The 26,745-nt window shown below is 56.3% G+C and overlaps 1 long non-coding RNA gene across 5 annotated transcripts; it reads right to left on the bottom strand.

The window, feature by feature from the left end:
• Nucleotides 1–2,593: 2,593 nt before the first annotated feature.
• On the bottom strand, nt 2,594–18,624 carry LOC135311441 (uncharacterized). Of its 5 annotated transcripts, XR_010371073.1 has the most exons (5): nt 18,534–18,624; nt 13,295–13,628; nt 13,069–13,178; nt 2,844–3,113; nt 2,594–2,663 (listed from the first exon to the last, which is right to left on the bottom strand). It is a non-coding gene; the product is annotated as an uncharacterized LOC135311441 (long non-coding RNA). The 5 variants fall into 5 exon arrangements; XR_010371072.1 differs by lacking the exons at nt 2,594–2,663; nt 2,844–3,113; nt 18,534–18,624 and adding exons at nt 5,093–5,495; nt 14,091–14,152; XR_010371070.1 differs by lacking the exons at nt 2,594–2,663; nt 2,844–3,113 and adding an exon at nt 5,094–5,498 and having other exon boundaries at nt 18,534–18,623.
• Nucleotides 18,625–26,745: the final 8,121 nt, after the last annotated feature.

Genomic DNA, 26,745 nt, shown 5'->3' with positions numbered 1-26,745 from the left:
GCTAAACCTTTTGAGCTGTTTGTCCACGAAAGACAACATTTAGCCCTTGGAGTGCTGACACAGCGACTGGGAACCTGGAAGAGACCCGTGGGCTACTTCTCCAAACAACTCGACCACGTGAGTAAAAGATGGCCTGGATGTTTACGGGCAGTGGCAACAGCAGCGCTGCCGATCCAGGAAGCCCCAAAGTTAACAATGGGACAAAAGATGACAGTATGTGTCCCGCACATAGCGGTGACTGTTTTAGAACAAAAGGGGGGTCGTTGGCTATCCCTTAGCAGAATGTTGAAATATCAAGTTGTTCTGTTAGAACAAGACCATGTGGAATCGAAGACTACTGCTATACTGAATCCTGTATGTTTTTAACAACAGAAAACCTTACGGACAATTTCGAACACGATCGCTTGCTAACTATTGAACAAGTCTATTCCAGCAGACCAGGCCTGAGACACAAACCTCTGGGAAAATCCTGATCTGGAGTTGTTTACAGATGGAAGCAGCTCTGGGCGAGAAGAGAATGGCCGGATATGCTGTCGTTATCACCGCCGAGGGAATGGAGTCAGGGGCGCTGCCTGCGAACACCTCAGCACAGAAAGCAGTATTGGTAGCGTTGAAGCGAGCTCTGCGAATGGCAGAAGGACGAAGGATAAATATCTAGACTGATTCCAAACATGCATTTGGTGTGATCCACGATCATGGAGCTACTGGGAAGGAAAAAGGACTGCCATCAGCCCAAGAATCATTGATACAGCATAAAGAAGACATTCTCCAACTTCCGGAAGACGTGCAGAAACCAAAAGAAGTGGCGGTAAAGCGTTGCAAAGCTCATCGATTCGGCCAGACGGCTGTAAACATAAGCAAACGATTGACAGATAAAGCTGCAAAGAGGACTGCAGAGCAAGGTATCCTTGCACTAGTACCAGTAAAACAGATCGGAATTCCAAAGTTGAAACCGAGATTATTATAATAAATTGGATGAGCAATTAGCAGAACAATTGGAAGCATCACAAAACACAGAGAGATGGTAGGTAACACCAGAAAAACAAGTAATAATAATAACAACCCCACAAGTTATGACAGAACTTGCAAAAGAAAAGCATGAGCAAACACATTAGGGTGTAGATGCTACGGTTTTGAGTTTAAAAGCATCTGTAGCGTGTGTAGGCATGACAAGAATAATTAAACCCATGGTAGCTAAGTGTCCAATCTGTCCTAGAAATAATCCCCTGAACCAAAGGAAACCACCTTTAGGAGTAACAAAACAAAAAATTCTCCCGGAAATTATTAGCAAATTAAGTTCTCTGAGTTACCCAGACAAAATAGATATAGCAGTATTTGTTAGTGATGATGGACAAATTTTCTAGTTGGCCAGAAGCTTTCTCGTGCTGCACCAACAAAGCTAGAGTAGTAGTTAAAATGTTGCTGAAAGAAATAATACCAAGATTTAGAGTGCCAACAGGAATGTCCTCTGGGAGAGGACCACATTTTTTTGCAGAGGTAGTTCAACAAATTAATAAAATTTTGGGTATAAAATGGAACCTGCATATGCCCTAGAGACCACAATCAAGTGAAAACTTTGAGAAGATGAACCAAACACTGAACTGACATAGTGGAATATTATTGATCTAGGATGGAAGTATTGAGAAAATGATTATTTCAAAACTTCCAAAGGGGGGAAATGTAACCAAAGCGATGAAATCAACCAACCAGAGACGGTGTTCCATTACGGGAACACGGAGCGTACGAATCAGCGCATCTGTCGATCTGCATTTTAGTCCCTAGGCGATCGTTAATGTCAGCAGAACAACAGACAACGTGCTTCTGTCAGAAACGGATGACAAAACGCGGTTTCGTGTAGCGGACTGAGAAAACTAGCCAAGACTGCCAAGATTAAGAGCCAAGAAGGTAAAAGGCAATTCTGGCAGGGGGAGATCGCGACCACCGACTCACGGACCACCACCGAGCCTGCGCAGTGATTTACATACGGAACGAGCCAGTTTGTACCGATCAGTAGACAGGACGATAATGAATATGTATGAATACGTAAAATTTTGATCTACAAATTCTACGGGAAAGGTGTGTGAGGTACGCACGCCAGGAGAAGCGATCCCCCGTGCATCTGGCGCCGTGAATAAAGAACGCCTGCTCTTTAATACTAAATCGGCGTTGAGGAGTTGTTTCCGATTTTACCGCGTTTTTCGGTAACACACGGAGTCAGACCAAGAGGGCCAGAGAAAGACAAAATACCGACAGGCTACAGAACAGAGCAGGAGGAATAAAAAAATAAAAACGGAGCCAGAGCCAGGCAGAGAGAGGCGGAGAAAGAACAAGTAGCCACAGGCTACAGGACAGAGAGAGGGAGGCCTGAAAAGACGGGGAGGCAGGGAGCCACTCAGAGCGAGATGGAGAAAGAAGGGGCGGGGGGGGCGCCAAAAAAAAAAAAAAAAAAAAATTTTGCAGCAGGTAAGGAAAGAGAGGGGGCCAGGGGGGAGAGACAGGGAGGGCCCAGGACGCACAAGAGAGGCAACGGGGCCCCAGTGGCCCAGGACTCACCGCGACTCTCGCTCTCAGCGCTGCTGGCACAATTTAGCCGTTCAGATGCTTCTTTCCCCTCCTCTCCGCCCTGCCTCTTCTGCAGCTCCAGACTCTAGGCCGTCCTCCACCTAAAGAGGATACATGGGTGTCTTACCGCTCTTACGAGATGAGGCTTCCTAGGCACGTAGCCTAGCTCGCTCGTGCACTACACGCCCGTACCCAACTCCCGGTTACGCGTACAGACCCTGCGGTGCACGTTGGTGGCCTGGCCCGCTGCGGGCTACGAAGGGGGATCCTTCCCCCCTCACCTGCAGGGACAGGCTCTCTCTTGCCTGCGGCAGGAAGGCAGCTGGCAGCCAGAGCGCCTTCAGTTTCTTCTGCTTTACCTTTCGTTGGCGTCTCCAGCTTCAGCCGAGGCAGCTCCTGTCCACAGCCGGGAAGGGCTCTGTGTGTCCCTTTTCGCCCCCGCGCTGCGAGGATGGCAACACCGGGCAGAGAGAAGCCACGCAAGCCTGAGACGGCTGCAGTCAACGGCATCCCCGGGGGAAGGACAGACAACCACGTCCTCAGCACGGTCTCTGGGAGAGGGAAAGAAGAAACAGCGACCGTCATTACCGTCGATCGACCCTGGCCAAAGCCCCTCCTTGCGCAGGGGCTTCTGGACACACCGCCCCTTCCCCGCGCTACTGCTAAGGGCCCCTGCGCCGAGGGGGAATCCAGTGCGCTCGAGGGCCGGCTCGCTGCCTTCACGACAGGGCCTGGGGGCGGCCAAGGGCTACGCAGCACGCTTCCGGGGAGGTGCCGGGGCTGGGGGCAGGCGCACGGGGCAAGGGGGGGCCAGGGGAGGCTGAGCGGGAGCTCCGGTGAGCCGGGGAGGCGGCGGCCATCATCTGCGCCCTGGGCAGGGGGAAAAGGTCCTCCTCCTTTCCCTCTTCCCTTCTGTCAGCTCCCGGGGAACTCACCGCTTCTCGGGGAGCGGCCGCACCTGGAAGCCCCCAGAAATCAACACGAATCCAACCCCAAAAATACACCGCGCCTACCGTACGCGGCACGGCCGCCCGGCACCCGAGCGCCGGAACACCGCGCCTCCCGCCGCGCCCCGGCGAGCCACGTGACAGGGCCGGCAGCCACTGCGCCAGGACTACAGCTCCCGGCATGCTCTGCGCCACAACACGGCCGCCCGGCAGCCCCCCGCCACAAGGACTACAGCTCCCGGCACGCTCTGCGCCACAACATGGCCGCCCGGCAGCCGCGCGCCGCAAGGCCTACAGCTCCCGGCATGCTCTGCGCCACAACACGGCCGCCCGGCAGCCCCCCGCCACAAGGACTACAACTCCCGCCATGCTCTGCGCCACAACACGGCCGCCCGGCAGGCCCCCGCCACAAGGACTACAGCTCCCGGCACGCTCTGCGCCACAACACGGCCGCCCGGCAGCCGCGCGCCGCAAGGACTACAGCTCCCGCCATGCTCTGCGCCACAACATGGCCGCCCGGCAGCCCCCCGCCGCAAGGACTACAGCTCCCGGCATGCTCTGCGCCACAACACGGCCGCCCGGCAGCCCCCCGCCACAAGGACTACAGCTCCCGCCATGCTCTGCGCCACAACAGGGCCGCCCGGCAGCCCCCCGCCACAAGGACTACAGCTCCCGGCACGCTCTGCGCCACAACACGGCCGCCCGCCCAGCCGCCACACGCACCACCACAGCTCCCGCCACGCCGCGAGCCCGCCCTCCCCGCTCTCTCACCCTGCGGGGCACCGTCCCTCCCGCCGATGCACCCGGAAGCCCCACCGAGCCCTCAGCACAGCCTCGCTCTCCCCACCGCCCGCTCCGACCCGCCGCTGCCCCGCCGCAGCCCTCCTCGGGGCTTGACCCGGCACGCAGCGGCCCCCCACCCAGCCCCCGCTCACCTCCTCCCTCGCTACACTCGCAGCCCGCTGACGCTCGGCCACAGCTCCGCTCCGCCCCGCCCTCGGCTCACACTGGCCCCCCGGAGCAGGGCACCACCCCTTTTCCAGGGAGGAGCCGGCACCGCCAGCCCCACTGCCCGCACCTGGGGCTCCTCCAGCCAGACCCCGCCCACAGCTGAGGCGCAGCAGCAACGGGGGGCCCCCTCCCCTCACCCCCACAGTGCACCACCTCCTCCCCCGGGCTCCATCACAGCCCCTTGCCCCACGCCAAGGGAGCGCAAACGCAGCCCTCAGGCCAAAGGAGAGGGCAGGTGTTGGTGCAGGCGCGCACGTAACAAGTCCCAGGAGCGATTCGTGGCTCAGGGTCCCCAACGCTCCCCCTGCCCCAAGGCCACCTCGGCCGCCGTTGCCGCAGCCGCACGGAGCTGGTGGTGGCTGGGATAGTGCTCATTTTCTCCACAGTAGCTAGGAAGGGATACGTTTTGGATTTATGCTCAAAACACCGTTAATAATGTAGAGATGTTTTGGTTCTTGCTGAGCACGGCTTCCACAGTCAGGGCCTCTTCTGGTTCTCTCAGTGCCCCACCAGCAAGTAGGCTGGGACAGCTGGGAAAGCTTTCCCAGCTAACTGACCAAAGGGATATTCCATACCATTTGACATCATGCTCAGCACACGCAGCTGGGGGAAGAAGGGGGAGTCCTTGGGGGGGGGGGGGGGCTATGGCATTTCTCTCCCTAAGTAACCATGACACATGACAGAGCCCTGCTTTCCCAGAGGTGGCTCAACACCTGCCCGCCGAAAAGGAGGAGTGAATTAATTCCTTGCTTTGCTTCCACGCACAGCTTTTGCTTTACCTATTAAACAGTCTTGATCTCAGCCCATGATTTTTCTCACTTTTACCCTTCCAGCTCTCTCCCCCAGCCCACTGAGGGTGGAGCGAGCAAGCAGCTCCCTGGTGCAGAGTTGCCAGCTGGGGCTAAACCACGGCACGCGCTTGTCCGCGTTTGGCAGGGAAGGGACCGTCCGTCGCCTGGCTCCTGGAGCGACGGGCTGCTGGGCAGAGGGGGAGGCCACCAAAGGTGAGGAGCAGGGCACAGGACAGTAGGAAGAGAGAAGAGAAGAGAAGAGAAGAGCAGCAGCCAGCTGGACGGGGGCGGGGGGGCGTGTGTGCGTGTAGTGAGAAGGCACGAGGCAGGGAACAGGACGGCCAGAGAAGGACAGGGAGCCTGACGGAGGTGGAGATACAAGCAGCAGAGAGAGGGGAAGAGAGGCAGCAGAAAGAGGGGGGAAGAGCAGGACACAGACCAACAAAGAAGGAAGAGGAGCAGGCTGGAGACGCACAAAGAACCTGGGGCAGGCAGCACGACAGCGAGGGAGGAAAGAAGAATAGGGGCAGGAAGCTGGACCGAGCGCGATGGAGACAGACAAGACAAGCGACAAGAACAGGGCAGAAAGGGAAGAATGAAGCCACGGGGACAGGGAGCCGAGACAGCCAACAACGGAGGGAAGGGGCCGGGGAGGGAACACCACAAAACAAACCATGGGGCTACGTGGTACAGAGCACGAGAAGGCAGAGAATTAAGAATTAGGGACAGGGAGCCAGAGAAACAACAACAAAAAAAACACCCAAAACAAAGGGAGATGGGGAGCAAAAGGAATCGCAATGCGTACAGAAAGGAGAGAGAAACAATTCTAAAACAGGGTCACGGGGAAGCCAGAGACAGCAAGATGGAGAAAGGACAAAAGCTACAGGCTACAGGGCAGAGAGGGAAGAATTAATGAATAGACACAGAGAGCTGGGCAGAAAGAGATGGAGAAAGGCTGAAGATCACACGGCCAACAGGGAAGAGAGAAGAGAGGGAGGAATTTTCAAAACAGGGGCAAGAAGCCAGAGAGAGGGAGAGAGGCGCAACAATAAAATGGGGACAGGCCACAGGGCGGCGAGGAGGGAATCGATGAATAAGAACAGGAGACCAAAGAGAACACAATGTAGAATGGAAAAAAGGAACAGCGGCCTACAGGGAAGGAGGAATTAAAGATCAGGCACTGGGAGGCAGACAGAGACACATGAAGAAACAAGTAGGAAAAAAAAAAAAAAAAAACACACAACGGCAATGGGCTACAAAGACAGACAGAGAGGGAAGAAATAAAACATAGCAGCAAGGAGCTGGACAGAGAGAGATGAGGACAAACAAATAGCACGGGTCTACGTGACAGAGAACGTGGAATTAGAACACAGAGAGGGGGAGCTGGACAGAGAGAGAGGCCGAGAGAAAAATCTAGACGGGCTACGGCGGGCAGAGGCAGGAATTAAAACCTAGGGACAGGGAGCTGGACAGAGAGAGACAGAGATCACAGGGAACAGCGGCGGGTGCAGGAAGAACAGGAATTCAAGAATAGGGAAAGGGAGCTGGACAGAGAAGAACTCAGGCAGGCAAGTAACAGTAGCAGGGTACAGAGCAGAGCAGACGAACTAAAAAGCGCGGCGGGAGCGTTGAGGCAGACAGAGAGAGATTAAGAAAAAAGTCACGGGCTACGTGGCAAAGCAGGAGGAACTCAGAAACGGGGATGGCAACCAAGGGAGAGTGAGCTGGTGAAGGATAACGGGTATTCAAAGTGAGGGACGGGGAGCTGGGAAAAGCGAGGCAGAGAAAAACAGAATCACAGAGAGAATCACACAAAGCCAAAAAAGAAGAAACTGAACAACAGGAACAGGTGTAACCAAAGCGATGAAATCAACCAACCAGAGACGGTGTTCCATTACGGGAACACGGAGCGTACGAATCAGCGCATCTGTCGATCTGCATTTTAGTCCCTAGGCGATCGTTAATGTCAGCAGAACAACAGACAACGTGCTTCTGTCAGAAAAGGATGACAAAACGCGGTTTCGTGTAGCGCACTGAGAAAACTAGCCAAGACTGCCAAGATTAAGAGCCAAGAAGGTAAAAGGCAATTCTGGCAGGGGGAGATCGCGACCACCGACTCACGGACCACCACCGAGCCTGCGCAGTGATTTACATACGGAACGAGCCAGTTTGTACCGATCAGTAGACAGGACGATAATGAATATGTATGAATACGTAAAATTTTGATCTACAAATTCTACGGGAAAGGTGTGTGAGGTACGCACGCCAGGAGAAGCGATCCCCCGTGCATCTGGCGCCGTGAATAAAGAACGCCTGCTCTTTAATACTAGATTGGTGTTGAATAGATATTTCCGATTTTACCGTGTTTTTTGGTAACAGTTTTGGCACCCCAGATGGGAACCTGCTTTTGAATCTCGACGGATCCGCAGGACCGTGGGACCTGCAGTCAGCCCCAAGGAATTCTTGGGGAGAGCTTCCGATCCCCAGGCCAGAGAATTCTGAGAAAGATCCCCTGGACTGAAGTAAACAAGGCATTCGTTTAAGAAGAAACTTAGGTAGAATAATATGTGGCGTTAGCTTCCCACATAGGACAGGATAGTGGGTTTGAGTCCCACAGGCCTGCCCGTAAGGCGCGGCGAAAGCCACGCAGGGTTGGGGCCAAGAGGTACCTCGGTTGGTAAGTCTCTGCTAGGCGAAAGCCTGTGGAGCGGGACCCGAGGGTAGGGGGGTCTTCAACAGGGGGTTGAAGTCTCCAGGGATATCTAGCAGGGGGCTACAGATCCCAGTGGCGGATTCCCAGTGAGACCTCTAACGGGGGTTGGAGTCCCTCTGACTACTATTTGTGATAGTGCACTATCACAACTGCTAGTCGACTGGGAGATGGGAGCATTTCTGAGTAAGAAACCTATCCCACAGAGAACACCTTTGGGATGTACTTTGAAGCACTGGAAAGACATCGGGGGTGATGACCCACTAACTCGGAAACCATTAATTGAATATTGCAATCATTGGTGCCCAACGTATCAATTGGAAGGTGGGCACGAATGGCCAGAACAGGAGACATTGCAATATCATACCATCTTGCAATTAATGTTGTTTTGTAAAAAGGGAAGGCAAATGGGAAGAAGTGGCATATGTTGATTTGTTCTTTACACTGTGGAATCATCCAGCGTGGCAGAAACAGCGTGAGATATGTCCACAGGATTCTACGGCAATGTTTCTGAAAAGAGGAAAATGTGGTGAGAACTTGAAGTGTTGCTCTACTTGTGATACTGGATACTTCACTTGATGGAACTGACAAGAAAATAGTATTGAATACAGCCAGAAGGCAGGTGCAGGGAGCACATGCTAACAGGAATTTACAGAGAACAACGAATAAGAATTTTCCATCTACAAATCCCGAGTGGGACCCTAATCAGCCAGGACCCAGGGGAATGTTGACTAGATGTCAGAGACAGATTTTATTTGGAGTAAGACATGCAATGCCAAAAGCCATAAATTTTGACCCATTTATTAAGTGAGACAAGAATTAAAGGAGTCCCCCCCTTCAGCCTTTATGGAAAGGCTGAAGGTGACCACCAGAAAATATACTCATTTGAACCCAGAAAAAAACAGAAAAAGCAATTCAGTTGGTCTCTATATTCATAAGACAATCAGCCCCAGATTGGGGGGGGTGGGGGGGGGGAGTAAAAAAACCTTCAGAAACTAGAAGAACCTGAATCCAGAGATCTGGGTAAAATGCTTGAAGTAGCTTGGCATGAAGGAGACCAGAGGAATCAACCCTAGCTGAACACCTGGTTACACTGAAGCTAGGGAATGAAGAAATAGAATTTTTGGTAGATACGGGAGCCACTTCTTTGGTATTGAATACACGTAAAGAGAAAGTTGATCATAAACCAGTAGGTGTTGTTAGTGCGACAGGGCAAAGAAAAATTAGCCTTTCTTAGAGCCATTAAAGTTTAAATTGGAGAAGCAATGGGCAACTCACCAGTTTCTGTATATGCCTGAATGTCCACTGCCTCTGTTATGATGAGATCTATTAAGTAAATTAGATGCTCAAGTAACTTTTAAAGATGGAGAGATTAAATTACTAATACCAGAACAGAATCAAAAGCCACAGAGGCGAGAGCGTTTATGTTACAGGATTCCTCCAGGGAGGAACAGGTTCCCGAAGAAGTGGAAAACGTAGTAATTCCTTTGGTTTGAGCGAGCGGAGCTCCGGAGCGACCTAAGCGGGCAGAGCCGGTAAAAGTAACCTTAAAGCCTGGAGCCAAGCCGGTAAGGCAAAAACAATACCGTATTAAGCGAGAGGCTCGAAAAGGATTAGAGAAGTTAATTATAAATTTTTTTCAGAATATGAGCTCTTAGTAGAATGTGAATCAGAATATAGTACTCCTGTGCCGCCAGTAAAGAAATCTAGAGGCAAAGAGTATTAGCTGGTTCACGATTTAAGGGCTATATCTCAGGTGGTCCAAGATCTACATCCGGTAGTAGCTAATCCATACACTTTACTGACCTCTTTTAAAGGAGGAGCATAAATGGTTTACTGTACTAGATTTGAAGGATGCCTTCTTTTGCATACCTCCAGGCATAAAAAGTCAAAGCCTATTTGCTTTGGAATGGGAAAGCCCCACCACAGAATGAAAGACACAGCTAACATGGACCGTACTTCCACAAGGATTTAAAATTAGTCCTACGATATTTGGGACTCAGCTGGCAAGAAAAAAAATTAGAAATATAGAAATGTATAGAAAAAACAGAACCCAGGGAGAGGCATACTGTTACAGAATGCAGACGACATTCTGATAGTGGCAGAAAGTAAAGAATAATGTTTTGAAATTTTTAAATTTTCTGGGCCAAGGAAGATGCGGAGTTTCCAGAAACAAAACCCAAATAGGAGAAGAAGCAGCCATTTATTTAGGATTTGAAATATCTCAGAGACAAAGACAATTAGAAAGTGAAAAGAAAGAAACTATTTGTCAAATTCCCGAACCTTGCGGCCCGAAGGAACTGAGAGCTTTTCTGAAAATAGTGAAATAGCGTCAGCTCTGGATTCTGAACTACAGACTGTATGTAAAACCATTATAGGAGGCACTGAAAGAATCAAAGGATAAATATTTAACCTGGACGCCCGGATGCCAAACGGCATTCAAAGAACTGAAAAGAGCCTCAGTGATGGCCCCTGCATTAGGCCTACCCGATTTCGCTAAACCTTTTGAGCTGTTTGTCCACGAAAGACAACATTTAGCCCTTGGAGTGCTGACACAGCGACTGGGAACCTGGAAGAGACCCGTGGGCTACTTCTCCAAACAACTCGACCACGTGAGTAAAAGATGGCCTGGATGTTTACGGGCAGTGGCAACAGCAGCGCTGCCGATCCAGGAAGCCCCAAAGTTAACAATGGGACAAAAGATGACAGTATGTGTCCCGCACATAGCGGTGACTGTTTTAGAACAAAAGGGGGGTCGTTGGCTATCCCTTAGCAGAATGTTGAAATATCAAGTTGTTCTGTTAGAACAAGACCATGTGGAATCGAAGACTACTGCTATACTGAATCCTGTATGTTTTTAACAACAGAAAACCTTACGGACAATTTCGAACACGATCGCTTGCTAACTATTGAACAAGTCTATTCCAGCAGACCAGGCCTGAGACACAAACCTCTGGGAAAATCCTGATCTGGAGTTGTTTACAGATGGAAGCAGCTCTGGGCGAGAAGAGAATGGCCGGATATGCTGTCGTTATCACCGCCGAGGGAATGGAGTCAGGGGCGCTGCCTGCGAACACCTCAGCACAGAAAGCAGTATTGGTAGCGTTGAAGCGAGCTCTGCGAATGGCAGAAGGACGAAGGATAAATATCTAGACTGATTCCAAACATGCATTTGGTGTGATCCACGATCATGGAGCTACTGGGAAGGAAAAAGGACTGCCATCAGCCCAAGAATCATTGATACAGCATAAAGAAGACATTCTCCAACTTCCGGAAGACGTGCAGAAACCAAAAGAAGTGGCGGTAAAGCGTTGCAAAGCTCATCGATTCGGCCAGACGGCTGTAAACATAAGCAAACGATTGACAGATAAAGCTGCAAAGAGGACTGCAGAGCAAGGTATCCTTGCACTAGTACCAGTAAAACAGATCGGAATTCCAAAGTTGAAACCGAGATTATTATAATAAATTGGATGAGCAATTAGCAGAACAATTGGAAGCATCACAAAACACAGAGAGATGGTAGGTAACACCAGAAAAACAAGTAATAATAATAACAACCCCACAAGTTATGACAGAACTTGCAAAAGAAAAGCATGAGCAAACACATTAGGGTGTAGATGCTACGGTTTTGAGTTTAAAAGCATCTGTAGCGTGTGTAGGCATGACAAGAATAATTAAACCCATGGTAGCTAAGTGTCCAATCTGTCCTAGAAATAATCCCCTGAACCAAAGGAAACCACCTTTAGGAGTAACAAAACAAAAAATTCTCCCGGAAATTATTAGCAAATTAAGTTCTCTGAGTTACCCAGACAAAATAGATATAGCAGTATTTGTTAGTGATGATGGACAAATTTTCTAGTTGGCCAGAAGCTTTCTCGTGCTGCACCAACAAAGCTAGAGTAGTAGTTAAAATGTTGCTGAAAGAAATAATACCAAGATTTAGAGTGCCAACAGGAATGTCCTCTGGGAGAGGACCACATTTTTTTGCAGAGGTAGTTCAACAAATTAATAAAATTTTGGGTATAAAATGGAACCTGCATATGCCCTAGAGACCACAATCAAGTGAAAACTTTGAGAAGATGAACCAAACACTGAACTGACATAGTGGAATATTATTGATCTAGGATGGAAGTATTGAGAAAATGATTATTTCAAAACTTCCAAAGGGGGGAAATGTAACCAAAGCGATGAAATCAACCAACCAGAGACGGTGTTCCATTACGGGAACACGGAGCGTACGAATCAGCGCATCTGTCGATCTGCATTTTAGTCCCTAGGCGATCGTTAATGTCAGCAGAACAACAGACAACGTGCTTCTGTCAGAAACGGATGACAAAACGCGGTTTCGTGTAGCGGACTGAGAAAACTAGCCAAGACTGCCAAGATTAAGAGCCAAGAAGGTAAAAGGCAATTCTGGCAGGGGGAGATCGCGACCACCGACTCACGGACCACCACCGAGCCTGCGCAGTGATTTACATACGGAACGAGCCAGTTTGTACCGATCAGTAGACAGGACGATAATGAATATGTATGAATACGTAAAATTTTGATCTACAAATTCTACGGGAAAGGTGTGTGAGGTACGCACGCCAGGAGAAGCGATCCCCCGTGCATCTGGCGCCGTGAATAAAGAACGCCTGCTCTTTAATACTAAATCGGCGTTGAGGAGTTGTTTCCGATTTTACCGCGTTTTTCGGTAACACACGGAGTCAGACCAAGAGGGCCAGAGAAAGACAAATACCGACAGGCTACAGAACAGAGCAGGAGGAATAAAAAAATAAAAACGGAGCCAGAGCCAGGCAGAGAGAGGCGGAGAAAGAACAAGTAGCCACAGGCTACAGGACAGAGAGAGGGAGGCCTGAAAAGACGGGGAGGCAGGGAGCCACTCAGAGCGAGATGGAGAAAGAAGGGGCGGGGGGGGCGCCAAAAAAAAAAAAAAAAAAAAATTTTGCAGCAGGTAAGGAAAGAGAGGGGGCCAGGGGGGAGAGACAGGGAGGGCCCAGGACGCACAAGAGAGGCAACGGGGCCCCAGTGGCCCAGGACTCACCGCGACTCTCGCTCTCAGCGCTGCTGGCACAATTTAGCCGTTCAGATGCTTCTTTCCCCTCCTCTCCGCCCTGCCTCTTCTGCAGCTCCAGACTCTAGGCCGTCCTCCACCTAAAGAGGATACATGGGTGTCTTACCGCTCTTACGAGATGAGGCTTCCTAGGCACGTAGCCTAGCTCGCTCGTGCACTACACGCCCGTACCCAACTCCCGGTTACGCGTACAGACCCTGCGGTGCACGTTGGTGGCCTGGCCCGCTGCGGGCTACGAAGGGGGATCCTCCCTCCCTCACCTGCAGGGACAGGCTCTCTCTTGCCTGCAGCAGGAAGGCAGCTGGCAGCCAGAGCGCCTTCAGTTTCTTCTGCTTTACCTTTCGTTGGCGTCTCCAGCTTCAGCCGAGGCAGCTCCTGTCCACAGCCGGGAAGGGCTCTGTGTGTCCCTTTTCGCCCCCGCGCTGCGAGGATGGCAACGCCGGGCAGAGAGAAGCCACGCAAGCCTGAGACGGCTGCAGTCAACGGCATCCCCGGGGGAAGGACAGACAACCACGTCCTCAGCACGGTCTCTGGGAGAGGGAAAGAAGAAACAGCGACCGTCATTACCGTCGATCGACCCTGGCCAAAGCCCCTCCTTGCGCAGGGGCTTCTGGACACACCGCCCCTTCCCCGCGCTACTGCTAAGGGCCCCTGCGCCGAGGGGGAATCCAGTGCGCTCGAGGGCCGGCTCGCTGCCTTCACGACAGGGCCTGGGGGCGGCCAAGGGCTACGCAGCACGCTTCCGGGGAGGTGCCGGGGCTGGGGGCAGGCGCACGGGGCAAGGGGGGGCCAGGGGAGGCTGAGCGGGAGCTCCGGTGAGCCGGGGAGGCGGCGGCCATCATCTGCGCCCTGGGCAGGGGGAAAAGGTCCTCCTCCTTTCCCTCTTCCCTTCTGTCAGCTCCCGGGGAACTCACCGCTTCTCGGGGAGCGGCCGCACCTGGAAGCCCCCAGAAATCAACACGAATCCAACCCCAAAAATACACCGCGCCTACCGTACGCGGCACGGCCGCCCGGCACCCGAGCGCCGGAACACCGCGCCTCCCGCCGCGCCCCGGCGAGCCACGTGACAGGGCCGGCAGCCACTGCGCCAGGACTACCGCTCCCGGCATGCTCTGCGCCACAACACGGCCGCCCGGCAGCCCCCCGCCGCAAGGACTACAGCTCCCGGCATGCTCTGCGCCACAACACGGCCGCCCGGCAGCCCCCCGCCACAAGGACTACAGCTCCCGCCATGCTCTGCGCCACAACACGGCCGCCCGGCAGGCCCCCGCCACAAGGACTACAGCTCCCGGCACGCTCTGCGCCACAACACGGCCGCCCGGCAGCCGCGCGCCGCAAGGACTACAGCTCCCGCCATGCTCTGCGCCACAACATGGCCGCCCGGCAGCCCCCCGCCGCAAGGACTACAGCTCCCGGCATGCTCTGCGCCACAACACGGCCGCCCGGCAGCCGCGCGCCGCAAGGACTACAGCTCCCGCCATGCTCTGCGCCACAACATGGCCGCCCGGCAGCCGCGCGCCACAAGGACTACAGCTCCCGGCACGCTCTGCGCCACAACATGGCCGCCCGGCAGCCCCCCGCCGCAAGGACTACAGCTCCCGCCATGCTCTGCGCCACAACATGGCCGCCCGCCCAGCCGCCACACGCACCACCACAGCTCCCGCCACGCCGCGAGCCCGCCCTCCCCGCTCTCTCACCCTGCGGGGCACCGTCCCTCCCGCCGATGCACCCGGAAGCCCCACCGAGCCCTCAGCACAGCCTCGCTCTCCCCACCGCCCGCTCCGACCCGCCGCTGCCCCGCCGCAGCCCTCCTCGGGGCTTGACCCGGCACGCAGCGGCCCCCCACCCAGCCCCCGCTCACCTCCTCCCTCGCTACACTCGCAGCCCGCTGACGCTCGGCCACAGCTCCGCTCCGCTCCGCCCTCGGCTCACACTGGCCCCCCGGAGCAGGGCACCACCCCTTTTCCAGGGAGGAGCCGGCACCGCCAGCCCCACTGCCCGCACCTGGGGCTCCTCCAGCCAGACCCCGCCCACAGCTGAGGCGCAGCAGCAACGGGGGGCCCCCTCCCCTCACCCCCACAGTGCACCACCTCCTCCCCCGGGCTCCATCACAGCCCCTTGCCCCACGCCAAGGGAGCGCAAACGCAGCCCTCAGGCCAAAGGAGAGGGCAGGTGTTGGTGCAGGCGCGCACGTAACAAGTCCCAGGAGCGATTCGTGGCTCAGGGTCCCCAACGCTCCCCCTGCCCCAAGGCCACCTCGGCCGCCGTTGCCGCAGCCGCACGGAGCTGGTGGTGGCTGGGATAGTGCTCATTTTCTCCACAGTAGCTAGGAAGGGATACGTTTTGGATTTATGCTCAAAACACCGTTAATAATGTAGAGATGTTTTGGTTCTTGCTGAGCACGGCTTCCACAGTCAGGGCCTCTTCTGGTTCTCTCAGTGCCCCACCAGCAAGTAGGCTGGGACAGCTGGGAAAGCTTTCCCAGCTAACTGACCAAAGGGATATTCCATACCATTTGACATCATGCTCAGCACACGCAGCTGGGGGAAGAAGGGGGAGTCCTTGGGGGGGGGGGGGGGCTACGGCATTTCTCTCCCTAAGTAACCGTGACACATGACAGAGCCCTGCTTTCCCAGAGGTGGCTCAACACCTGCCCGCCGAAAAGGAGGAGTGAATTAATTCCTTGCTTTGCTTCCACGCACAGCTTTTGCTTTACCTATTAAACAGTCTTGATCTCGGCCCATGATTTTTCTCACTTTTACCCTTCCAGCTCTCTCCCCCAGCCCACTGAGGGTGGAGCGAGCAAGCAGCTCCCTGGTGCAGAGTTGCCAGCTGGGGCTAAACCACGGCACGCGCTTGTCCGCGTTTGGCAGGGAAGGGACCGTCCGTCGCCTGGCTCCTGGAGCGACAGGCTGCTGGGCAGAGGGGGAGGCCACCAAAGGTGAGGAGCAGGGCACAGGACAGTAGGAAGAGAGAAGAGAAGAGCGGCAGCCGGCTGGACGGGGGCGGGGGGGCGTGTGTGCGTGTAGTGAGAAGGCACGAGGCAGGGAACAGGACGGCCAGAGAAGGACAGGGAGCCTGACGGAGGTGGAGATACAAGCAGCAGAGAGAGGGGAAGAGAGGCAGCAGAAAGAGGGGGGAAGAGCAGGACACAGACCAACAAAGAAGGAAGAGGAGCAGGCTGGAGACGCACAAAGAACCTGGGGCAGGCAGCACGACAGCGAGGGAGGAAAGAAGAATAGGGGCAGGAAGCTGGACCGAGCGCGATGGAGACAGACAAGACAAGCGACAAGAACAGGGCAGAAAGGGAAGAATGAAGCCACGGGGACAGGGAGCCGAGACAGCCAACAACGGAGGGAAGGGGCCGGGGAGGGAACACCACAAAACAAACCATGGGGCTACGTGGTACAGAGCACGAGAAGGCAGAGAATTAAGAATTAGGGACAGGGAGCCAGAGAAACAACAACAAAAAAAACACCCAAAACAAAGGGAGATGGGGAGCAAAAGGAATCGCAATGCGTACAGAAAGGAGAGAGAAACAATTCTAAAACAGGGTCATGGGGAAGCCAGAGACAGCAAGATGGAGAAAGGACAAAAGCTACAGGCTACAGGGCAGAGAGGGAAGAATTAATGAATAGACACAGAGAGCTGGGCAGAAAGAGATGGAGAAAGGCTGAAGATCACACGGCCAACAGGGAAGAGAGAAGAGAGGGAGGAATTTTCAAAACAGGGGCAAGAAGCCAGAGAGAGGGAGAGAGGCGCAACAATAAAATGGGGACAGGCCACAGGGCGGCGAGGAGGGAATCGATGAATAAGAACAGGAGACCAAAGAGAACACAATGTAGAATGGAAAAAAGGAACAGCGGCCTACAGGGAAGGAGGAATTAAAGATCAGGCACTGGGAGGCAGACAGAGACACATGAAGAAACAAGTAGGAAAAAAAAAAAAAAAAACCACACAACGGCAATGGGCTACAAAGACAGACAGAGAGGGAAGAAATAAAACATAGCAGCAAGGAGCTGGACAGAGAGAGATGAGGACAAACAAATAGCACGGGTCTACGTGACAGAGAACGTGGAATTAGAACACAGAGAGGGGGAGCTGGACAGAGAGAGAGGCCGAGAGAAAAATCTAGACGGGCTACGGCGGGCAGAGGCAGGAATTAAAACCTAGGGACAGGGAGCTGGACAGAGAGAGACAGAGATCACAGGGAACAGCGGCGGGTGCAGGAAGAACAGGAATTCAAGAATAGGGAAAGGGAGCTGGACAGAGAAGAACTCAGGCAGGCAAGTAACAGTAGCAGGGTACAGAGCAGAGCAGACGAACTAAAAAGCGCGGCGGGAGCGTTGAGGCAGACAGAGAGAGATTAAGAAAAAAGTCACGGGCTACGTGGCAAAGCAGGAGGAACTCAGAAACGGGGATGGCAACCAAGGGAGAGTGAGCTGGTGAAGGATAACGGGTATTCAAAGTGAGGGACGGGGAGCTGGGAAAAGCGAGGCAGAGAAAAACAGAATCACAGAGAGAATCACACAAAGCCAAAAAAGAAGAAACTGAACAACAGGAACAGGTGTAACCAAAGCGATGAAATCAACCAACCAGAGACGGTGTTCCATTACGGGAACACGGAGCGTACGAATCAGCGCATCTGTCGATCTGCATTTTAGTCCCTAGGCGATCGTTAATGTCAGCAGAACAACAGACAACGTGCTTCTGTCAGAAACGGATGACAAAACGCGGTTTCGTGTAGCGGACTGAGAAAACTAGCCAAGACTGCCAAGATTAAGAGCCAAGAAGGTAAAAGGCAATTCTGGCAGGGGGAGATTGCGACCACCGACTCACGGACCACCACCGAGCCTGCGCAGTGATTTACATACGGAACGAGCCAGTTTGTACCGATCAGTAGACAGGACGATAATGAATATGTATGAATACGTAAAATTTTGATCTACAAATTCTACGGGAAAGGTGTGTGAGGTACGCACGCCAGGAGAAGCGATCCCCCGTGCATCTGGCGCCGTGAATAAAGAACGCCTGCTCTTTAATACTAAATCGGCGTTGAGGAGTTGTTTCCGATTTTACCGCGTTTTTCGGTAACACACGGAGTCAGACCAAGAGGGCCAGAGAAAGACAAAATACCGACAGGCTACAGGACAGAGCAGGAGGAATAAAAAAATAAAAATGGAGCCAGAGCCAGGCAGAGAGAGGCGGAGAAAGAACAAGTAGCCACAGGCTACAGGACAGAGAGAGGGAGGACTGAAAAGACGGGGAGGCAGGGAGCCACTCAGAGCGAGATGGAGAAAGAGGGGGGGGGGTGCAAAAAAAAGAACTAAAAAAAATTTTGCAGCAGGTAAGGAAAGAGAGGGGGCCGGGGGAGAGACAGGGAGGGCCCAGGATGCACAAGAGAGGCAACGGGGCCCCAGTGGCCCAGGACTCACCGCGACTCTCGCTCTCAGCGCTGCTGGCACAATTTAGCCGTTCAGATGCTTCTTTCCCCTCCTCTCCGCCCTGCCTCTTCTGCAGCTCCAGACTCTAGGCCATCCTCCACCTGAAGAGAATACAAGGGTGTCTCACAGCTCTTACGAGATGAGGCTTCCTAGGCACGTAGCGTAGCCTAGCTCGCTCGTGCCGGAGCTGGGGGCAGGAGCACGGGGCAAGGGGGGCCAGGGGAGGCTGAGGGGGAGCTCTGGTGAGCTGGGGAGTCGGCTATCTTCTGCACCGTGGGCAGGGGGAAAAGGTCATCCTCCTCCTCCTCCTTTCCCTCTTCCCTTCTATCAGCTCCCGGGTAACTCCTGGGGCTGCCCTCACCCGCTCGCCTTTAGCATACCAGAAGCCTGCCTCGGCAGGTCGTTTGAAGCTTCCCATCCCACCAGCCCCAGTAGTGCAGGCACACAAGGAGACACCCCTGCACCCACCAAAGGGGCTCGCTCACCTCACCGGCAGCCCTAGGCCTCACCCGACACAGGGAATCGTGTCCGACACACCACCACGCTGCAGCAGGAGCGGAGGAGGCCTTTCCTTACCAGGAAGCAGCAACGAGCACGGCGGCATCACCTCGCAGGCACCGCAGCATCGCAGGGCTGTCACCTGCGGAGAGAGCAATGGGGATCACAGGGACGCCACCGCGCGTGCGCGGCTCCCGGGCTCAGTACCCAACTCTGGTCGCTGGGCAGCAGCATTATCTGAATTACTCTTCTCGATTAATACCATCCAGAAACCGTAACTTGGCTGCATCCACAGAGCTTCTATTCCTCTGCACCTTTCCCCCTCGCAGCCCCAGCAGCACTGTTCATTGCCTCTGCACCAAACAGCAAAGCATCTCGAGCATTTCAGTCCTTTCCTCTCGACTGCTTAAAAAAATCTGGTGCTTGCTACTGTCCATGCCACTGCCCCCCCCGCCCATGCCTGAGGGAGGAGAAGCAGCACAGCAAACCTGGGGAACAAGGTTGGGTCCCCCACCCCCGCAGAATAAGCCCCAGGAACTGCTTGTAGGCATGTGGCATCAGGGTTGTGATAGGGTTTTGTTTTGGTTTTCTTTTTTTTCCCCTGCCTTCTTTACATAATGTATTAATTGGGGTTGCTTTTCCAAACTACTGAGTTCTGTGGGGACTTTTTGTGCTTTTACCCTACAAAAAATGGTCATTTTCACTTTCGGTTTTGTGCATGAGAATGGTTGGTGGGTGCTTTTAGGTGGTTGTTCCTTCCCCACCACCACCCTTTTTTTCCCTTTCCAGCTGCACAAATCCAGCTGGAGTTGGCTTTCCCAGAAGCCCCAAGTTGTTTTCTTTCCACCAGAATTCTTTCTGTTTTTTTCACCCCCCATTGCAGACCCAGAGTCAGGGGGTTTGAGGTATTTTTGTGCCCAGGCAGCAGCTCCCAGGCTGCATAAGCAGCCCCACAGGGGGAAGTCCCCGTTTGAGGGAATCGGCCCCAAATTGGGATGGGAAAGTGAAGACAAGGGAAAAAAAAACCTGAATAACCTGAAAAAGAACACCTACTCCAGCCCACCAAGCACCGGTCACCTTGCCTGACTCACCTCCAGGGCCCAGATCACGCTCGGCTCATCGCTTAGCGCCCTCGGATCACAAAAAAAAAAAGAGTAAAACCCATAATGGAGCCCTATAGCCATCAGTCACATCTTCCCTCCAGTACTACACAGACTCACCTTCTTCCAGCGCTCCCCTGGGCTCTCCTCCGTTGCCCTGCACGACTCATCCACCTGCACCTGGAAAAACAGTGTTACTGAACAAGTCACCTGGAGGCACAGCAACAGCTTAACCATTCCACAGCTCTTGCGCCCCCGTAGGAATACCATCTAGAGCCCAACTACAGCCTGCCGTTAAAGGAAATGCGTTAAATCAAACGTTAAGCCCTCGCACGTACAAGCCGGAACAGCAAACACACGGCACGCTCGCGCACCCAGGGCGCAGCCCGACGGAGGTCCACGGGCACCTCGCCAGTCTGATGCAGAGCCGCCCAGCATCCCTGCGAGCACAGCTGCAGGCGCAACAGCAGTTTCACCTACACCCATCTCAGCGCGCAGCGCTTCTGAAGCTTTAAGCTGAAAGCCCTACCTTGACCCCTGGCCCCACTAGAAGCGAGCCGTGGCTAGGACTCCACAGAAACACAGCAACACAAATTGCACACCCACAGCGGCGACAGCCTTGCAGCTATTTAGACCAGGAACAACAGAGAAAAGTAAAACAGCTTCATCACCCGCACAGGAAAAGCAGCAGACGGAGACAAAGGGTCAGCATTCACAGCCCTTACAGAACACAGGCGTTCTCTCTCCTTCCACTCCTAAACCCATCCCCACTTAGGTCTAAATATCGCAGCCCTGCTGGGGCAATATCGAGAGCGGGGAACAAGAGCCCTGCCGCCCGCCGTTTGTGCGGCAGGACACAAAAACAGAGGGACATGTTTTGCCACACACAACCCTGAATCTCCTGAAAATTTATGTTTACCAAAAATAGCCATTTGGAACATATTCCCAAAAACATTCGGCAATGAAACGCTTACGTGCTTGACACCCGCACATTTTTGGGGAACTTGCTATTTGCTTCCTGGTTTTGCTGGTCTTCCCTCAGAAGTTCTACCTGCAGCCAAGTTATTCCCACCCGCCCGACCGGTTCAACCATTCACCTTCCTGGTATTACCAGCACATTGACACAGGCGAGGAACTTAACTGCTCTTCTAAAACTATCCAAATGACAATCACAGCCCTGAAAGAGGAGTGGAAGAGAAGAAAAGGAGAGATCAGGCAGCAAAGATGCCCTGCAGGCTGCTGCCAGCCAACACTGCACTCTTTTGTTAAAGCCACCCCACCCCCCCAAACGCAAAAATAAACCCCATGACTTTGTGGAGTGCGGTTTTTTTTTCTTTTCCGCAGTCCTTCTGGAGCTCATCCCTGTCTCAGCATCTTGTCTTGTCAGAGCATGAAGATGCAGATGATCTGTATCCCGACGACATCTGCATGGGATGAATACATTTTCAGAAATAGACCAGATCTGTGAGACTCCTGTCACCTTTGTGGTTTTAATAATCATAACTCAATTTTGTCGACTGACACACTTGTGAGAACTAACTTTGAAACTTAGCCTCTCCTTGGGGAAAAAAACGTGTTAGACACCAAATGAAACTGATTCAGAGCTCCGAACCACGATGGAGCCGATAGAGCTGCTGTGACTTAGTTTGTATGATTAATTAATTGGTTAATAACTATCCTAAGCAGCACAGAAAGAAGAGCTGGACCCAAAGAGGGTGTGCTGTGCTGGATCCAAAAAGCACCCTTCCTCCAGAGACCCGCCTCAGGTGGCGAGTTCGCTCTGGTGCATGCCGGCCTCCCGAACTTCGGGGTCCGATGTGACCGGACCCCCACCTCCGGGGAGGGTCCGCGTACCCTGCCCAACCCCTGCTTTCCCCTGCAGCCCCCAATGCCCCCACCCCAACCCCCCAGCCTGCACAAGCAGCCAAACCGGCTTCTGCTTTTGGCCCCCAAACCAGCTCACTTTGGGACCGTTTCTGAGCCAAAAAGCCCAGCTGCTGAGCCTGTTCTCAAGTCCCAAAAATGCAGCACTCGACCTCTGCTCCTCAGCCCAAAACCACACGACTTAGTCCCCTCGGTCAGGCCCTCAAAACGCACGACTCGATCTGTTTCAGGGCCCCGGCGTCAGCCACAGGAGCCTGCTCCCACGGCCCAGGAACAGAAGAGCTGCGCTCTCCCCGCTCAGGGACCAAACCAGCTGAGCCTGGCTGCGTCCCGGCCCCCTCCGCAGTCCCCACGGGCAACGCTCAGGGCCGCGGAGAGCGCAGCCACCCCGCAGCCCCGCACCCCCACGGCCCACGCGGGCACTGTCGGGGAGGCCTCGGGAACTGAACTGCGCGGGCCCGGCCCCGCACCCCGGCGGGGCAGCCCAGCGCCGGCCCGGCAGCGCTTTCCTCCTGCTCTCGCAGGCCTCGTTTCCCCGGCACCGCCGGGCCCGCACCCCAACCCCACAGGGGGCCGGGCCCAGCCCGCCTCCAGCAAACCGCGGCGGCAGCAGCCGGGGTCCCTGCCTGCCTCGCGGCCAAGGGGGGACCCGCCCGGCACCGCAGGGGCCCCCGCCGGGGTCGCCGCCGCCGCCCGACCCCGACGAGGAGCAGCCGAGAGCCGGGTGGGGCTGCCCCTACTTCCCCACGGCCGGGCACGGGCTCGGCCCCAAAACCCAACCACCGACCCACGACAGCGCTCGGCCCGGGGCCGCTGCTGCCCGCAACCCCCCCCCCCCGGGGACTCCGCGGACCGGGAGACCCCACAGCCGAAACCCGCCGACCCACAGCGCGCCCAGCCACGCACGCGGCTCCTCACCTGCCCCCCGGCGCGGCTCCGGCTGCCCCACGGCCCGGCACGGAGCCGAACCCGGCCACCGGACCATCCGCCGCCCCCCCGCAACCCCCGGACGCTCCGGGCCGGTTCTCGTCCCTTTTCGCTCCGACGCCTCGAGCCGAGCCGGCCCCGCTCCTCCGAGCTACCGGCGGTGCCCGCTCTGCTGCTCGGGGCCGGGCCCTGTTCTCACCCGGCCGCGAGAAGCCGCCCCGGGGTCTCCTCGGTGCGTCCAGCCCCGTGCCGTGCCGGAGCGGGGAGAGCCGGGTACGAGCGCGGAGCCCTGGGGCAGGGGTTGCCCCAGTGCCGCCGACGGTGTGGGGGGGTGTGTCGTCGTCCCCCGCCCCACGCGGGGGGCGCACACACGGTACACCCGCGGGCAGGGGCATCCCCGGGGAGCCGTGCGGCCGGGCTGCGCCGTAGGAGGGGAAGGTGATGTTGGTTTCCCATTTTCCCCGCAGCCTGATCCTCCCCCCTCCCCCGTACTGAGTTGCCCCCCCCGCCCACCCCTTCCCGCGCGTTACAGCCCGCGAAAAAGCTTTTAACAACCCCATCGACAACACTCCCTTTATCCCTCTTCCAGCAGCAGCAGCAGCGAGAGATTAAGCCAACTGCAGCAGAGAGGAGGAAGGCAAGGAGAGCCTTTTCAAGCAAGGGCAGGACAAAAATGCACGGCGTGGACAGGCACAGGAGAGGCTGCGTTATCTGGAAAGCACAACACCTACCCGAGGGCAGAAAATAAGGAACGAATCGTTTCCAAGGAGCTGCAGCAGACAGGTCACCTTTTTCTTTATTGCTCTCCTGCCCTTTGTTATCCAAAGCGATAGGCTTCACCACCGGGCAGAAAATAGCTGCCTAGATTTACACGGACAACCAGAAACAATCAAGCCACCCAGGAAAAAGTTCACAGCAGAGGTATAACACATCAGCAGCTAAAACATTTGTTACGCAGGCACAACCAGGCACTAAACAAAGGCTTTCCAACATTGGAGATCTAGAACAGGTAGACATTAGCACAGAAGCGCAAGGGGCTCCGTCACCCTGCGCAAATCTCCCCGTGCCTACACACGCACACGTTCAGAAGTTTTTTATCAGAAAACGCCTGACTGAGCCATTTGCCACAGTCACGAGACTCACGACATAAGACACGAGGTGGGCCCAGAGTTTTAAGGCAAAAATACCTCCCCCGCCCCCCACCCGAGGTCTTTCAGGCTCCAGACCTGCCATCTCCCCGCACCAAACCTCCCCGGCCAAAGGGTTTCAGGTGGCCCAAAACACAGTACACAGAAAATAAACGGGGAAAGCCCTACATTGTGCAAAAGAGAACGATGCCCGACCAGGGCTTCTCTGCGGGGCCCGAGCTCGGCACGGAGCCCCCCCCCGGCACGAGCCCGGCCCCGGGGCCGGCACGGAGGAGCCAGCCCCCCCCCGGCACGAGCCCGGCCCCGGGGCCGGCACGGAGGAGCCAGCCCCCCCCCGGCACGAGCCCGGCCCCGGGGCCGGCACGGAGGAGCCAGCCCCCCCCCGGCACGAGCCCGGCCCCGGGGCCGGCACGGAGGAGCCAGCCCCCCCCCGGCACGAGCCCGGCCCCGGGGCCGGCACGGAGGAGCCAGCCCCCCCCCTCCCCCGCCCGGCCCCGGGGCCGGCGCGACGGAGCTCCCCCCCCCCCCGCCCGGCACCGAGCCCGGCCCGGGCCGGCGACGGAGCCCCCCCCCCGCCCGGCCCAGGGTCGGGCCCGCACGGAGCCCCCCCCACCCCCGGCCCACAAGGAGCCCCCACCGCTGCCCGAACTCACCCACCAGCGCTCTCCGGCCCCCGGCTACGGCCGCGCTGCTCTCTCAGGCGGCTGCCGCAGACGAGGATCGGGAGCCGCCAGGCCTCCAGGAGTCCCGAGGGGATGCCGGCCACCGCAGGGGATGGCTGCCTGCGGCCGGACTGCCGCGGCGCTCCCCGCCCAGCTCCGAGCAGTCTCCGCCGGCCACGGGCTTCCCACGCCGGGCCGCAGAGGGGCCCCGGCACCGCAAAGAGACCCCTCGCGACCCGGCCGCCCCACGCACCTCTCCCACCTCCGCTCCGCCGCGCACGCGCCACCGGAAGCCCGGGCCCCGCGGGGCGGCCCTTAGAGGGCGGCCGGAAGGACCGGCCCCCACCGGCCCCGCCCCCGCGCCGGACCGCCCCCGCGCCCAGCCGGTGAGCGCCAGCGCCCCCTGCTGGCCGGGCCGCGCTCAGCTCGCGAGGGCGCCGAGGGCCGGGCGGGGCGGGACGCGCCGGCTCGGGGCCGGCTCCTTTCGGGGCGAGCGGGCGAGCGAGAGACCCCTGCGGGCCCCGGTCACGGCCGGGCAGAGCCGCGCGCCCTCCGGGAGCGGCTGAACGGGGCTGCCGCTCGTGACACGTACCGAGCCGTCCGCGACGGGAGCGAGCAGAGGAGGAAGGGGCCGGCGGCCGCGGGGCCCTGCCCGCAGGCACGGGGGGGGGGTGCGGGCTGGGGCCCGTGGGGCCGCCCTGCTGGGCCGCTGCCCTGCGCCGCACCGCGCTGGGGGCTGGGGCCCGACCGGCGCCGGGGGACCGGGGGCAGCCACGAGCAGGGGGCCTGAGCTTAGCCACGGCCTGCAAAACACCCCGCAGCGTGAGACGCTGCGAGGCCAAGGTGGTCCTTGGCAATGGGGGCGCCTGGGCTCGGCCTCCGCCGTACCCGTCCTGGGTCTGCGTGGCGTTCCAGGGGAACGGTGTTCTCCTTGTGCGGAAGGTGGGCTGGCCGTTCGGCCGTGCCCCGGCCGTTACCGATACTGCCAGAGGCGCTCGCACGCTCTGGCCCGTTACTGCTGCGGTACCGCGCCGTAGCCGAAAGAAGAGGTGTTGTGTTTTCTCACAGAAAAGCCTCCTACGGTCAGTGGAAGAAATAACCTCCTTCCGTGGCACTGACTCTTTTCGTCCAGTCCATAGCCGGCTTTCGGCTTTTGTCTTTACGGCATTCAGTTTGCTTTCTGCCAAGCTTTCTACCTGCTGTGAAACATTTGGATGGTTTTTTCTTGTTGCTTTTTTTCCCCCCTACTTGCTCCACAGCTCCCACACCAACCACCCAGCGCGGCTCGCCTTTCAGCCCCCAGACCCAGGAGCCTTGCCCTGGGACGGCCCGTACATGTCAGCAGAGTTGTTCCAGCTCTCACCCTGTCCCTACCCAGCTGAGGACGTCTGTGTCCGTGAGAGACACCCAGACACTGCCCCTGCAGCGTGGCAGTCCCCTGCCCCGTCAGTGAAAACTGCGGCAATATCGGCTAAGTTTAAAAGCGTCGGCAGGAGGTGCAGGATACGTAAATAAAGCGGCGGTTGGCTGCCGGGTACGGGTGCGATATAAATACATTTTGTTTACAGGCCTTCGTGCCTATTCAGCGTTGAACGGCACCGCAGCCCACCCACCCCGGGGCTCACGGGGCTCGGAGAAGGGTCTCTCCAAGGGCACAACCTAAGGCAGCGCAGGAAGCCCAGCTGCCACGCTCCCAGTCGCTACGGGACGCTTGCTTACAGCTACACCGACGAGGGTGCGGATGAGGCTGGAACTAGCAGAAATGCTGACTCTTCTGGCCTTTTATTTGCGGAAGGCACAGCGCGCGAGCCTCGGCGGCTCACAGGAGAAGCGTGCGGCGCTGCCGGACTCTCATTCTCAGCTCACGTACTACTGCCAAAGCTCCTGCCCTGTGCTGTGCCAGATGCCGGCTGGCGTGAGCACCTGGGCTCCTGAGGGACCCCCTTGTCCTGAGAGCCAGAGGTACTCGCTTCCCTTTGCATGA

The sequence above is a fragment of the Phalacrocorax carbo genome, unplaced genomic scaffold, assembly GCF_963921805.1.
Source record: "Phalacrocorax carbo unplaced genomic scaffold, bPhaCar2.1 SCAFFOLD_128, whole genome shotgun sequence".
Lineage (NCBI taxonomy): Eukaryota > Metazoa > Chordata > Aves > Suliformes > Phalacrocoracidae > Phalacrocorax > Phalacrocorax carbo.
Note: the sequence above shows the minus strand (reverse complement) of the source record. Positions and strands in the feature narration are given on the sequence as shown.